A 16334-nucleotide genomic window follows, 5' to 3' on the forward strand; every position below is an offset into this window, starting at 1 on the left:
CAGGGTCATAACAACCCACTTACCTCCACGTAAACTAGCATGCATGACTTCAGGGTTCTCAGCACATGCATTGTCAAAGCCTTGAGATTAACAAGGGGTATCAGTTAAGACTGTATTTGGCTTCATGTAATAAAAACTCAACTCTAGAAGCTTAACTAAATAGGCTTTTCTTTCTCTACTGTATGATACGAAGAGGGATCCCTGTAACCAGGGCTGATCAGCTCCTCAAGGAAGCCATCAAGGATCTGAGGTTCTTTCCAGCTTCCCACTCTGCTATCCTTAGAGTGTGGTTTTCATCCTTGTGGTTGAAAGAAAAGAACGCTACTTCCAGTCACTGAAGGCAGGGAGGGCAGAGGGCAAAAGTGTATACCAGCTGACTTGGTCTTTTGTTATCGGGAAAGTAAGAGCTTTCCTGGAAGTTCCATCGAGTGCATATTTGCTTATATCCGGGTCACCAGAACTAGGTCACATGGCTAAGGGAGTCTGAGGAGGTGTTTTTAAGCACGTTCAATAAAGATTATGTTAGAAAGGCAGAAGGAGGAATGGATATTGGGTCGGCAGCTAGCAGTGTCTGCCAAAAAGGGATTTAGGGGAAGGGAAGTGAATGGGGAATAAAGTGTCCCTGATTTAAGGGTCAGTCCTAAAGCCACAAATGATGAATCCAAAGAGGGTTTCTGTGAAGTAGGTACCACCTGGACCAAGGTGGTCCTCAGGCTTTACCTTGTCAAACTCACCATAATTCTGAACTTGCGGATGCAGAAACCTGAACTTTGGACACATCAGTGGTGATCTGTCTTTTGGATGCAGGCTCACCCAAAGCTGCAGAGGCAGGAAGAAAACTGGAAAGACAATTTATTAGTTTACAATGAGAATATTGCCAGCAAGTGTACCAAATGTTGATGCTCACTAACCAAATAATCTCTCCCTGGAGGCAAATGTACATGAGAAGCCAAATCATTAGAAAGAAATCAAAGAGGGAAGCTAGTGGGGTGACTCTGACGGCTAATCTTGTGGAACCAAGCCACAGTAGCCTGCGGCTCTCATCCTCCCCATGTCCTGCAGGTAACAGTACCCAGGAATAAAACACTGTATCCTTGGCCAAGGCACCCAAGGCAGTGCAAGGGATGTGCTACCTGTGTTTGCACCTCTGGTTGTCCTTTTCTTGGCTTTAGATTTTGATGAACTCCTCTTTCTGACAATCGTATTCTTTCCTTATATGTTTTAATGTATTCACTCTGGTTACCCCCAAGTCTTGACCTGGTGAATCACTCAGGGAACTGGGAAAAAGCATATGGGACCACTTACAAGGTAACCGGCCAAGGGACAGTGATGCACCCTGTGGCTAACCAAGGTGGGCAAGTATCACCACCCCTAGAATGCTGCTGCCTTGTCTGTAGCTTTCGGTGAAGGCTGCCTGACAGGAGCTGGGGCCTTTGGTAGAGGAATATAGCCACAGCCAGCCCCTGGCCTGGCAGGGAGACAGCTGTGTTCATGCTGACACCTCCCATCATCCACATACAACCAGAAGTGAGGGAGCTGGGGAACCCATGGATGTCGTGCCTAGAGGCCTGCCTCCTGCAGCACAGAACAGGGTGGAGAAGGCTGGAGAGGGAATCTGGAGGGGCCAATGGTGAAAATCCAGCACCCCCAAATGACGGTTCTATCTCTTTATGGTAATATCAGTCTCTCTCCTCTGACCCAGTTGGTCTTACTTTATAGCTTTTAAACCTCAGAGGTCAATCATCCTAGTCCATTTCCAAAGTACTTCCTACATATGGCACCCCAGTCCAGGGAACCGGCTGTCATGATAGGAGTCACAGCCTGTGTCCATTTTCTCTTCTTCTCTAAGAGTTCAGTACTTCTTCCTCTCACTGTAGTGGCTCCAGTTCAACCTCATGTTAGCTCATCATACCTGACTGCTAAGAAGCTACAGATAATTTTGTAGCTCATTTTTGTCAAGGGTATATGTTATGTGATATGTACTTTTAGCTTCTTTCCCTGGCTCCATTGTCTTTTCTTTCCACTTATTTCCTTTTTCTCCTTTGTTCCTTCTTTTAATTTATATACACGTCTCATATTGGAGCATGACAACATGTAGGTCAAGGTTTCTCAGCTTCGGCATTATTGACACTTTGGGCAAGAGAATTCTTTGTTGTGAATGGGGGATAAGGTGGCTTTATTCACAAAGTATTTTATCCTTGGGGAGTGTTATGTGCATTATAAGATGTTTAACAGCATCTCTGGCCTCTGGCCACTAGTTATCAGTAGCACCCCCCTCCCTTCCCCATATCAATACCAATATCTCCTGGGGGGCAAAATTGGCCTCTCTTGAGAAGCACTGTTCAGGTGAATGAAGTGTTATATGCCAGATGAAGTAAAACTATGAGTTAAAACACGGCCCCACTACTTGTTGTGTCAGTTTTACTAAAAAAAAAAAACACACAATTATTTTGAGAACACTTTTATCAAAACAAATATATTATGGAATAGAATTGAATACCTGCATGAATTTTAAAGATAAAAGATCAAGTGCTGCAGGTTATAATCCTTGGCGTCAACATCAACAAATACACACAACAAAGCTATCGGGCTGGATTTTTCTCTGTCCTTTGCAGCCATGTGACTGTGGCTGAAGGCTCTGGCCGTGCTGTTTGTGACTCAGCACCAAGCACAAACATCACTGCTTCCACAGGTAGGCACTTGCACCAAACATTAGTAACTTGACCGCGGCCTTGAGGGATTGGTTACATCAAGCTTTGTGCAGTCTTCCGTCATCTTTATGGCTGCAACTCGACTCTCTCCTCTCTCACCTCCACAATTGGGTGCAGAGCAGCCAGGCTACCCCCAGAATCCTGAGGGTCTCACTTTCTACCCCCCAGCACTTCTATGTGTGTACGTGTGTATAAATTTTAAGTACAATTTCCAGCATTAGCTTCTGAGAGGATAACAATTTCTCTACAACATTATACAAATATATACAGCAGAGTGAGGGGAATTTGGGGCACAACTAATCCATAATTGAGGAAAATCTGGGAGGTTCTTTTGGCTGGGGCTGCAGTCATGTACAAACTTGACTAGACCAGAACATCCAAGACGCTTTGCTCACATGACACATTTGATGCTGACTATTGGCTGGTTGTTCTGCCAGGGCTATTGCCTGGAGAGGCTACACATGTCCCATACTGGGCTTCCCACAGCACAGTGGCTTGTTTCTGAGAGGGAGTGTCCCGAGAGATATCGTTTCAAGAAAGAAAGTAGAAGATGTTAATCTTCTCAAAGACGAGGTCCAGAACTGACACAGAATCACTTCTGTGTTCTCTTGGCTATGCAGTTACAGGGCCAGTCCAGATTCAAGGGGATGGAAAATAAACTCCCCTTCTTGATGGGGAGAGTGACAAAAGTTTTTCAGCCATTTTCAGTGCACCACAGCTTGCAATTTGGAGGCACAAGAACTTTCCCCTACTTGGACCCTAGGTTGAGCCACTCTGGTTGTTGTTAAATCTGGTATCTGAGTAGCACCTCTTTTACCAATTTGGTCCCTGTCCTGTTGAGTTCTTCTGCTCCAATAGTGTCTTCTTCCTGTTCATTTTTCTGCCTTTTTTTGATCTTAGATTTTGTGGACATCTGAAGCCAGAGGGTACATTCCTTTCACCTTACCTTTCCTTTCCTATATCAGGTAAACACTACGCCGTGTTTGCCCATCTTGCTCAGGGAAGTTCTGTCTTCTAATAAAATATGTTCATTTTGCACAAAAACCTTCCAACCTGAGGGTAGGGGTTTTATGGTTTCAATCCATAATCACTTTTGAGGGAAGAAGCGTCAATTGGCATTTTTTCAAGTTGGTGAGACCTATGCTTATTTTATCTTGGTAACGCCCCACAGTTTAAAGCCTATTTTGTTGATGGAATTGGTGAATGAATATTTAAAGACAAATAGAGCTAAGGTAATGAAATTGGTGTGAATGAAGTGCTCTGGAATTAGCATCAAAAAACAATCATAACATCAAGACCTCTATACACCCTTCAGCCCATGGGATAAAGTCCAAATTCTAGGAACAGTGCATGAGGCCCCTCCCAGTCCGACTTGGTCTTATTTTATTCCCTATTTTCATTTTTCACCCCATCCCTACTGCACACCATAAGCTCTAACTCAGGACTTCTCAAGTGCGGTTTGAAGACCATCAGAATCACTATTAGAAATGCAGATCCCTGGGTCCCACTCAGACATATGAAATCAGAATCTTTGAGGGCAGGGCCCAGGAATCTGCATTTGAAAAGTGCTCCAGAGATTCTTCCACACGCTAAAGTTTGAGAGTCACTCCTAACTGCCTTGATATTCTCAACACGTTGGTATACCTTTGTAAGACTTTTCAAATGATGAAACATACCCGAGTCCATGCCGTAATTTTCAGGCTAGAAAATATCACCACCATTATCTAGGGTAAAGAAGGAAGAGTTCCTCCCAAAGAGGAGGGCCTATTCTTCCTCTAGAAGAAAAGGCAAAGGTGTGGGAGGAAGGAAGAATATAACTCCAGCGGCTTAGGGTGGAAGAAGAGTGAAGCCTCAAAAACTCTCCCATGTGTATAAGAACCCCAATCCTTTCACCGTCTATGCCCAACTGTCCTTTCCTCCTTTCTCCCTAGATATTTGTACCCCACCACGAAATCACAGCCTGGAATGCCATCTGCCTTTTACCTCTGGATTTTTGCATATGCACTTCCCTCCCTGGACTGCTGGGTCCTATTTTTCCCAGTTGAGACCCAATGCATATACTACCTGCTGCCTTGATTCTAGGTCATAGTGAATCACTTCACCCCTTGCACTCCCATACAATTTCACTTCTGTCATTTTCTCATGTATTTTGGATGTGGCTCAAATGTCCCTAAGCCCCATAGCCTGTGAGTACAAACGCAGTTATGCTAGTGATAATACCTGACTTTATTATCTTGGTAGCCTTTTCCACCCTGGGAGCTCCAGGGCTGTCTTCCTGTGTTCAAGAATGAGACCACACACCCTGATGCTGCTGGGTGTGGCTGGCAGGTCCCAGTGTGTTCACGTCTCCTTCCAGATTGATAAGCATAGGCTTTGCCACGTGCGCATCTCTCTTTGCAGACACTGTTTGACCTCCAGAGGTGCTAAATGGCTTGGGAACATAATTTTAAAACTGACACTTGGATAAACACCAGAATAAACACCAGAGGACTGAAGCCCGACCAGGGCTTGAGATCAGCCGCTGACACCACTGGGCGCTGAACCCGGCTCCAAGTTTCCTGGCAGCCACAGGGTAAAGGGAACACCTGTTAGCCGACGCTGTTGTTTCCTTTGTCAGACAGAAGTAGGGCTGCCAGATGCTTTCTACAAAATCCTGGATGCACTTGATACTTTCCCATCAGTAAGCTCAAATACCTTGCGAACTTCGGCGCCCGGCCACGGGAAGGCAAGGGAGGAGCTCTGCCTAGGGGGCTTCCAGAAGCGACCCCTGAAAGGGTCTGGGGAGGGACGTCGCCGGCGCTTGTCCTTTCTCCTGTGGTCCTCCGGGCTCGCGGCGGCTTTGCTCGATTCCTGGCGTCCTGGCAACACCTGGGGCGAGGAGGCCGTCAGCCTTTTCCTTTCTGCCCTCAGCCGGGAAGGAGGAGGCGGTCCTCGGGTGGCTTTTCCGTTCAGGCGCCGTGCGCGGAGCCCGCCGCCGCCGCCTCCCCGAGGCGCAGCCCGCCCCGGGCCGGCGCGCTCCCTCCCCGCAGCCCCGCGCGTGGGCTTCAGGCCGCGTGGCCACGGCCGCCGGGACCCCGCCCCGCCCCGGCGGGAGGAGTGAGGCCTCGTGGGCGGCGGGGCGGGGCCTCTAGTGGGGGCGGGGCCTAACCGCGCGGGGCGGGCCTCCTGGGCGGGGCCTCGAGAGATGGGCCTATGGGGCGGGGCCTCGAGCGGGAGGGCGTTTCGGCGCCTGGAGGCGGCGGCGGCCGCGGCGGCTGAGGGGAGGGAGGTGAGGGGAGGGAAAGAGAGGCGGCGGCCGGCCGCGGGCTGAGCGTGAGTCATCTGACCACTGCCCGCGCCGCCCGCCAGGCTCTCCCGCTGCCGTCAGTCGGGCCGCGCCGCGCCTCGGCTCTGGTGAGTGGCTCGACCGTCCCGCCCGCCCTTCCCCGGGAGAGTCCGCGCGGCGGCGCGCGGTCGGTGCCGCCGGCCTGTGAGGGGCGGCCGGCGGGCAGGCCCGGGGGAGGCGGCGAGGGGGGCCCGGGCGGGGGCGCTCCGTGGGGCCGGCGGGGGGCGGCGGCGGCCCCCACGCCTGGAAGCGGCCGCGCCCGCCGGAAGGGGCGCCCCGTGGCCCTGCGCGCGGCCGGCGCTGTTGTTGACGGGCCCGCGCTGTACTTTGCCCCCGGGCAGGCCGGGGGGCCGGCGGGCGGAGGGCGGGGCTGCGCCGGGGGCCGCGGGGTCCGGGCGCGCGCTCCCCACCCCGCCTCCCCTCACCGGGGTCCGAGCCCGGCCCGCCCAGCCGAGGCCCGCCCGGGCTGTGACACATCAGCACCGCCCGCGCGGCCGGCCCGGCTCCGTATTGTCCTCCCGCCCCTCCCACCAGCCTCCGCAGCCGGCGAGTGTCTGCCTCCCGTCTTCCCAGCCCGGGTGTGTGTCGCGCGTGTAATCGCGTAGAGAGGCCGAGCGTGTGGCTGGAGCAGAAATACCGCCTTGCGGGGCTGCGTTCAGCGAAGATCGGGTTAGGAAACCGGAGATCCCAGGGCTCCCTTTGTTGGAGTTTCGCCCGCACGTTGTAATGACTCCCACAATACGGTGAGAGTGGGCGTGGATTACAGAGACTCCAGCTTTGTGCTCGTCTGCTGTCACACGAGGGCCATTGCTTTCTCACTCTTGCACAGCATTTTCCTGTCATTGAGTAGAATCGTGCGGAATGCTGTTGTGCAGTGAGTCTGCTGCGTTAGACTTGGGCTGATTCAAGGTACAGTGTAGTAGTAATTGTGGAAGAACGTGTGTGGGCAAAACAAGCCATAATGTCATGCTTGGAGGAACAAAGACTGTTTTGTAGGGATGCTTATCTTTTTGGAGAATTCTATCATCGTTGGGACTGTTATCCGTGGGGAATGCCACTACTAGGTCTTTGCTTGTATATTTTAACACTCCTTGTTACATCCCTGAGGGTGTGCGTTTAAGGCGGTTCAGAAAGATAAAGGGTGGAAACACCGGACGTGTTAGTGACAGAGCACTTGAGCGCTTCACATGGTCAAGCAGAGAAATGGGAAGAGGGCTTGCTTCTTCCTGGTCTTGGGTAGTGGTGCAAGGGCTGGGCTGGGCTTGAAGGCACTTGCCACTTCTGCCTTGGGATTAAAGAAGCCTTGGGAAAGGAAGACTCTTGGTGAGTCAGCTTGGAGTAGGATGGCCTTGGTTTAATAATTACGTCGCATCGTGTATTATTGTTGTTTAAGCTGTAGCTGTGTCGACTGGTTTACCGTTGTTCATTCAATACTACGTTGGTTGGATAACAAGGTAGGATGACTCCTTAAAAAAGTTGGGTTGCTGAGTCATTCGCCCCAGCCTGAGAGGTAATTAGGAACAGCTGGTGCAGATACTCCCATCACATGCCTCCACTATAAAAGGCCAAGGAGCACTCAAGACCGGTTGCTTCAGAGGGCTGAAGGGGACTCAGCTGGGGTTGTCTGTTTTGATACAGGTAATAAGTGGGTGAAGTGCAAGAGCTTTTCTTAGGAAGTGGCCAAGTGGAGCTGAGGCGGTGTTTAAACACAGAGCAGCCTCGTGACCTACTGCCTGAGAATAAGTTTGTGCTGGAGAGAGCTAAAACTGGGGAAGAAATTTGCAGCTAGAAGTAACCTAGTAACAGTATTGTAACAAAAATACTTGCTAATCTGACAGTACTTTGTTTTCTGTTGGCCTTTTGTGGTTTTGTTGTCGTGTGGTTTACACATTTCAAAAAGTGAACCGAATTTGTTCTTTATAAAGAGTTCTTTATGAGAACACAGAAGGAGACTTCCTCTTGGTTTTCATGGCCCTTGGCTTTTCATGCTTATGCCAGTAGTTTCTGGTGGCAGAGGTGAGGGTAAAAAGAATATGGGTGGAATTAGCAGGTCTCATTGGGTCAAGTCCAGAAAGAGCTGTCTAATGAAAGGCAAACCATATATATCTGTGTCACTCGCTTATTTATGGTGCTGGTGTCTTTACATCTCGGATCATTACTTCTTGCTTTAAAGATGAGCACACGACCCAAGGATACTAGTTCCTATTGCTAAAAGAGTTTGAGGATGGGAAATGTGGAGTGGGCGAATCTGACCTTTACCTGTGGTTAAAAGAATGACTAATTCCTACTGATGATAGTTCATTTAAAACATTTTGTGGTAGAAAAAAGTGGTTAATTTTGTTGTTTTAAGTTTGGTACTAGAGGAGATTAGAAATCATGAATTTTTTAGGGATTAGGGTTTCTGAAGTAGAGTGTAAGGTGATTCATTTGGAAGAAAATATTAAAACTTTGATTTTTAAAACTTTATATAAAATAAGGAAGACATTAAGCATCAAGATACAGATTAACAGTAATATATACATATTATATAATGTGGATGCATGCCCCCTATTTCTGTTGGGGAACATAAAGAATTTGTTAATCCCTGCCAATAACATTCTTTCAACAACTGGAGTTTTTTTTTTTTTAACTTCTGATTTCCTCTTAAGAGCTATCATTTTTTCAAAATGTTCTTAATATTCATTTAATTTTTGTTTCGTATGTACTATTCTTTTTATACTGTAAAGAGTAGAGGCTTGAGTGTCAATTTCTTATTACATTGTTGATGTCAGGAATGGAAATACAAAAAATACGGAGTTCCCCATTACATATGATACCGTGTATTTTTAATTTGGAGACAAGCCAGGTGATTGGTTTATGTAATGTATATGATCCGAAGTGTAGTAATATGTAGAAGGATGCAATAGGAACACCTGAAGATAATCTACACGTTGGAGTGTAATTTGCATATAACAGATTCTTTAAAAACTACTCTATGCTGTTGAAGTCTGCGTTTTTTGGGGGCTAAGTTTACACCCCCTTTAACAAGGATTAATAAGACTACATATTCAGCAAATCACTTGGAAAGCGGCATTTCCCCCCTTAGGAAAATGTGATTTGTTTGGAAAATCAATTTTCTAGGCATGCTGGGGGTTGGTTAGTTTTTACCATTTAGTTAAATCACATAGTTGAACACTCCGGTACTGTGAGAAGTGACGCTCAGAATAAGGATTGCAAAGCCCTTTAAAATGACCAGTTGTCAGAGATGCTCTTCACAATGCTGATCTTGCCAAGACTTATGTTTTAGAAATCGTTGCCTCCTTCCAAATTTCTGACTAATGGTCTGTTAGTGAGAGAATTGTTTTAATCCTAAAACTCACATTTCCTGAGGTTTCTACTAAGTGGAACGCATATTTTATGTGGTGGAATGGATGATTTATGAAACTATTTTGATTTATAAAAATATCCAAATAAGGTGACCTCCTGAAGCCCAAGGTATGGGTAATTTGAGAACTGTTTGCCAGAATCCAGGCCCCTTGGAGAGAGTGAACGTTTCAGGACTGCAGATGAAATATAGACTTACACCACAATGAAACCTGGGCTTCTGGCTGACTGAGTGCATAGCATTAACAGAACTGAAGTTGTGGGTTTGATCACTGTGCAGTTGACAGAGAGGCAGTAAGCAAAGTGGTTAAAAGTGGAAGATCTGGAGCCAGACTGCCTAAGGTCAAGTTCTGGCTCTGTTATTTATCTGCTTTGAAGCCTTGGGCAGGTTGCTTCACTTAGTTGTGCCTCCTTTTCTCATCTGTAAAATGGGGATGATGATAATAGCATCTGTATCCTAGAGATTGTGTGCAATTAAATGCATTAATATGTGTTTAGTGGTTAGAACAGTGCTGGCTCCATATTAAACATCAATACACGTTAGATGTTTTTATCTGTTGTTGAAAATCAGTGAAGAGCTTGATCATACAGCCACGTTTTGCTGCCTCCTTGAGCTGAATTGTAGCCATTGATCACAAGGGAGACTAAGGACAGAGCCTATTGGTGTGCAGCAGGTCGCTGCTGCTGGAAAAACAGCTCAAGTGAACATTCTGATGATAAGTCAGTAGCAGAATCTCAAACACACAACTTCTTAGGGCAAGGAGCACGGGACACAGCTTTTTACTAAAGGAATCTAACGGTCTCAGCAAAATGCTCCAGAGGTGGTCATTAGCAGTTAATTGGAGTTGGCTTTGGAAGAAATAAAAACACTTGCTGTTCTGCATCTAGTGTACTGTCCACATTATAGTTGAGGACATTGCCATCCAGCAGGGTTAGGAACTTGTCTACTCCCTCCCTGCTTAATAACATCAGGACAGAACTCATTTTTCCATTCTCATTCCTGGGCAGTTTGTAGGGAATATTTGGAATGTAGATTTACCTGCCAGTTACTTCTAAGTATTGTGTTTTCTTTAAATGACATGCATATGCTAGTATAGAAAAATGATCCATGATAAACAGTAGATATGTTTATCATATGGGTTCTTGGCCCTTGTTAGTAATTCAGAAAGGTTGTGTCAAACATTTCAACTATCCTTTCCACTGGAGTGTAAGTTTCTTCATGATAAAGATAAATGGCTTCTGTTTTATCTCTGATGTAACACTGAATGTGCCTTGGCTGTGTTCAGTAAACTTTTGGCTGCAGCTCATGGTATAATATGGATTCATTTTAGTTCTGTGGTTTTGAAACTTAGGAATTTTTAAACGAGTGAAGGAAAGAACATTATGTGTTGTACCTCTTAAGTTATGTTAAATGTGTAGTGAGTTGAAACTCTTGATCACTTAGAATTTGCTTTCTGTTTTCATCATTGGTGTGAGTACTGAGGAAGCAGCTGGATTTGAATCATTCTTTTAGTTCATCTCTTTAGAGCTAGAAAGAATATTTGTCTTGTGACTTCTTTTTACCTGTAATTGACTTAGAATTGAATTGAGCAAAATATAATTTGGGTTGTCTAGGTGTTAAACCTCTTATCCAGCTAGTACATTTCCTTTAATATCATCATTCCTTTAGAACAGATCCTTTGTTTTGTTTAGGATCAGGGACAGTTTAGAGAGTATTAACAGGATAATAAAAATTGCCCCTAAGCAAACATAAGGAACAAAGAAATAGTGATTGCCAGGATCTTGGTTAATGACTATTGTAGGAGCATGGTGGACATGCAGTGAAGTTGTCTGGGAGCTGGTTCCTTTCTCAGTACTGGCACAATTTAGAAGAGGTTACCTTAATGCAGCTGAAGCTGTGTGCAAATCATGTTGTTTTAAAAATAAGTTTATATCACTCTCTTAATGCCTTAGGAAACGCATTATTCAAAAGAATATTTTTGTAATAAAATAATTATTCCCAGCTTCTATCTGGTGAAGTTATTTTCGCTTTTTTTATTTGTCTTTTCTTAGATTGGATCAGAGTCATAGTGGACATTTGCGCTCCACTGCCCCATCCCCCATTAAAGTGAAATTACACTAAAAAGTGTTATGTAGCAGGGCTGTCTTTTCAATTCCTTCTCAGCTTGAACAGTGGCAATATCCCACCTCCAAGACTAAATAGTATAGGAAGGGAAATGTCTTGCCTCCCTTTCCTGCCTTTTCCCCATTGATCTCTTTTTTTTACTGACTTGTCTGCCTCTAGAATTCCCAGAGGAGATGTTTTTGGCCTAAGGAGGTGAACACTTAGGGCCCTGTTGAAGAAATGGGGAGCCCCATCGGCTCAGCTCCCTGTGTCCTGTATCTTCCTGTCCTTCATGCCTTATTCCTCTTCTAAAGTGTGCCAGCATCTTTTGGAAGTCACCTACATCAGTGAAGAGAGTTACTCATTCATCGGAGAGTTTGCTATAAAATATGTGACTGTAAAGATTTATTAGTCTTTTAGTAAATTTATTAGGTTGTAATTATTAGGTTGTCATTCTGGAGTAAGTGGTTTTTGGTAAGGTCACTAATTTCATTAATGTGTGTTTTGCACTTAAATATTGTTTTAAAAAATGTAAAGTGGTTATCAAATCTTGGCCCAAGACACTTTTCATTTTCAAAGTACATAACATCTCTTTATTTACTCTCTTTTTCTGAGGACTGTTCCCAGCATGGCTCAGGGTTCTTCTCTAGGTAGGAATTATCACTTAAATTAGAAGTAAGAAAAAAAGCCATTGGCCCTTTTAATCATTTTTTCCACTTTAGGAGAAGACTTTTGAAGTAGAAAAGCATTTTGCCCAGCTGAATAGCGTTCTTTGCTTACATGCTTTTATTCCTGGCTGTCATCCAGAGAAATCAAAGGAAATGCCAATTAGGGATGAGTCTGTAGCTGCTATCAACTTTGCCTAGATAATTGTCTCTTTGTAGATAGTAAAGGACTGTCACAAGTACTGTTCAAGGTCTAGATATATTTCTTTGGGTCGTTAAAAAATGTGTTTTGCCTCTGAGGGCATGCCTGTTTTCACTGGCCTAGTTTGTTGTCTGTTCCTGACCCCAGGAGGGCTGGGACACCTTTTCCTCTCTGGGGCAGGTTAGCAGCAGTGCTCACCAGTGGCAGAGGAGCTCAGATACTGGCATGCCTTCCTGCCATTGCTTCTCAGACACCAATGTGGAAACGTCCTCCCCTCTTGTATCGAGTTAACTTTGAGCAGCTCTCTAATCCTTGGAGAGTAAAGAATAATTGTGTTTCTAAGTTTCAGGGCACTTTGGTCTCTTATCTTCCTGTGCATGCCACCCCTCTCCCCAAACTTATAAGCAAACACATATTCAACTTTTGGTAAGTGTAGATAGCAGGGTCGCTAAACTAATTTCAACATTCGTGGTATGCTTATGTGTGAGATGTTGGGTTTACATTTGATTTATGAAACAAATGTTTACGCCTTTGTATGCAAGGAACTTTTGTAGATATTGGCAGTACAGAACTTTTCAAAAGTTACAGTCTAATGCAGGCAAACCATTACTGTAGCATGTGTTAATTACTAAAATAGCAACATGTAAAGTGTGCCTTGGAACCATAAAATATGAGAAGCCTAAGTTTTGGGAAATCAGGAAAGTCTTAGGAATATCAGTGGTGAATGCATAGTTTAGTGGAGTAAACAGCTTTTTGACAACTCTTGAGAAGGTTAGCAATGAAGAAGAGTAGAGATATTTTAGTAGGGGGAGGTTGGGTTAGGAAGGTTGTATATTTGTATGTATGTATTTAAAAATAAGGTCAGTGGGAAAAGGTTGAAGATGCAGGCAACATATTTATTTTGTCCTTGGCTAGTTCCTCTTATGGTTGCAAGATGGCTGCCACAAGTTCAGATGTCACAAGTAGATATGACTGAGTTTCTTGGAAGGAGAGAGACTGTGTTTTCCTGGGATGTCCCTTTATCAGTGAGAAAAACCTTTCCTAAAAGCCTCATAATATCATAATAGATGCCGTCTCGTCCCTCTCCTCTCTGTTCATGGGCCAACATTGAACAAGAGCTCATGCCTAAATCAATGTCAGGGGAAACAGGACCACTGTGATTGGTGTAAGTGGATTGTAATTCATTTTGGGTTGGTACTGGGGTCTGCTTCCCCAGAGACACATGGCCTCAAGCAGAGAATAGATTTGTGAGCACAATCAGGTTTTGGTTAGAAAATGAAGGGGTAAATGAAGGGGGTCAACAGTATCATTCTTGACTGCCGGTTATACCACTGCTACACACAGACACATACTTTTGAGTAGAAAAAGAAAATGTGGTTGTCTCTGGACTTGGAACTTTAGATGATCTTTTTCCCTTTTATTTCATCTTATTTCCTACTATGATCAAGTATTACTTTTACAATCAGATCAAATAAATGTTTTATTTAAAAATTATTTAAAAATTGAAAATGCCCATTCTACCAAAAAAATTACATATCAAAGGATTATATTTCTTTCAGTACTCTAAACAGTTCTAAAGTTCTCTGTCATTCTCTTAATACTTTCAGAGAAAGAAGAATATATAATTATATCTTGTAGCTTCTGATTGTGTCTATACCAAGAGGACTGCTCTCTCTCTTAATCTGCAGGGCATGTGCCCCTGTGGTATCTGGGGCTCTCACTGAGTGGTAAGGCTGGACTGGCTCAAATAGAATGGTTGATTCATTGACTGGATGGGCCAGGATTCTTTGGAACCCAAACTCTTCAATCAAGGATACAAACAGGAACATCTCTCCCTCTCTACTCACCCATTCCTCCCCTAGGAGGGAAGGCTGCCCTGTGGTTAGCTTATTAACCATTCTTTTCTGACTTTAAGAATAATACCACTTTAAGTTTATACAGTGGTCTTGTAGCACTCTTAAACTATTTAGAGTACTTTGATAAGGTCAAAGGACTTTTATATTTATTCTTATTCCTTCTCAATCCCAGCTTTTGGTGCTTTGTATGCTATGTGAAAGGCAAACAAATAGTGTAAATACATAAACACTAAATGTTGTAAATTCACAAAATAGAAATTAATTGCTAATAGTTTTTCTATTTGAGAATAACTAATTGGCTGTGATAAATGGTTAGGGTAGACTTCTGAAATAGTATTACTTTTTTGGATAGAATTTAGAAAGACTTACAATACTGCCAAAATAATTTTTGTCCCAGATAAAAAGCAATAGTATTTACCTACTCAGTTCTTCAAATAATATTTGAACTGAGAAATATTTTGGCTTTTTTTTTTTTACGGGCCTCAAATTATTACTTATTTGACTAAATCTTGTGATTATAATATATTGGAAAGTAGCTATTGAGGGCTCAGGTGGAAAGTCTACAACTTGGAAATCCCCATGTTAAAGATAGTAATTTTGACTCCCAAGTTAACATAAATAACAAGAAAGGGATTTAAACATTTTAGTTTTAGGGATGTATATCCATCCACATACTGTAGCACTCTGGTGGCTGTCAGAGATTAGTGGATTAGGTTATTTATTTACTTATTTTTTTGTGAGGAAGATCAGCCCTGAGCTAACATCTGATGCCAATCGTCCTCTTTTTCCTGTGGAAGATTGGCCCTGGGCTAACATCCATGCCCATCTTCTTCTACTTTATATGGGACGCTGCCACAGCATGGCTTGACAAATCTGCGAACCCCGGGCGACCGAAGTGGAGCATGTGCACTTAACCGCTGTGCCACCGGGCCGGCCCCAGGATTAGGTTATTTTTAAATAAAGCATTTCAATTTAGTACCTCTACTTAAAAAGTTTTAAATCTGTGATTCAAGCAATTGCTCCATTGTAACTGCTGCCTTATTTAATTAAAATTATTACTTAACTTTTTTTATTCTTAATCTTTTTTCTGACTCAAATTTATTATGAGTTGGAGTGAAATGATGTTTAAGCAATGGTTGGGAATTTGAAGGGTACTTTTGTTGTTGTTGTTTTGTCTTGCTTTTTCAATTACTTTGCATACTATGGGTCAACTGTTAGACCTACCAAAAAAAATATGACCTTGATCTAGTTTTAGGGTTTCCACATCCTCTAGGCAATCAGAAATAAATAATTTGGATCATGGGTTATAATTTTTACAGTTTGGAAACAAAATGACTTATGAAGAATCTTTAATATTTCATTATGGAGATAGGATGTGGGCACTTAATACTCTGTATTGAAAGTAACTTTTAGTGAAATATCTCTAGCGTTCTGTCCTTGAATTTTCCATATGTAGTTGAATATAACTATAGACTTTGACTTAAGTTCAGCATAGTTTAGTGTCAAATTCCTTTTAATTATATATGAGATTGGTATGTAATCCAAGAAGTGTTAATCAGAAGTTAATTAACCAAATATTGAATAATAAGGGAAAATGTGCTATTCCTTAAATGCCCTGTAAATCTGTTTGTTTAACGTAGTTTGTTCTCATCACACATAGAGGATACTTGAGACATTTCCTTCTATTCCTGGTTCTTCCATCCCTCTTCACTTTTACCTCTCCCTCCCCCCCAAACACACAGACAACATGCCACTTAGGTCATGAAACATGAATTGAAATGTAGTATTTGGACCTGGGAGCAGAAGACCTTTTCAACCTTTAAGTTACTGACCCTCTCAGGCCTTCAGTTTCTCATCTGTAACAGAAGTGGGGAAATGGGTCATACTGGATGAATCAGTGCTCTTTTACTTAGAAATTAGCTCTGTAAAATTAGCAATTATCTTGAGCAGACTTGTGCAGTTTTAATATTTTCTTTTTACCGTGTTGAGGTCTTTATTAGGCTTCTTGAATTTCTATCCTTAAAGGTTCAGGTATCTCTGCATTTTGTGACTTAGTTCTTGAGGTTGTAGAATCTTTTAGAATGCAGTTTCTTTTGGTCACTTGCATA

General features: G+C 43.6%; 1 protein-coding gene across 6 annotated transcripts in view; it reads left to right on the top strand.

Annotated features, from left to right (window-relative positions):
- The first annotated feature begins 6021 nt into the window (after positions 1-6021).
- BACH1 (BTB domain and CNC homolog 1) overlaps positions 6022-16334 on the top strand; it is a 48082-nt gene continuing 37769 nt past the window's right edge. For 2 of the 6 annotated variants that reach the window (XM_058522982.1, XM_058522985.1), the window contains exon 1: positions 6527-6779. The gene's annotated coding sequence lies outside the window, so the exon portion shown is untranslated. The other 4 variants (XM_058522984.1, XM_058522983.1, XM_058522988.1 and 1 more) reach the window with 4 other exon arrangements.

The sequence above is a fragment of the Diceros bicornis genome, chromosome 27, assembly GCF_020826845.1.
Source record: "Diceros bicornis minor isolate mBicDic1 chromosome 27, mDicBic1.mat.cur, whole genome shotgun sequence".
Classification (NCBI taxonomy): domain Eukaryota; kingdom Metazoa; phylum Chordata; class Mammalia; order Perissodactyla; family Rhinocerotidae; genus Diceros; species Diceros bicornis.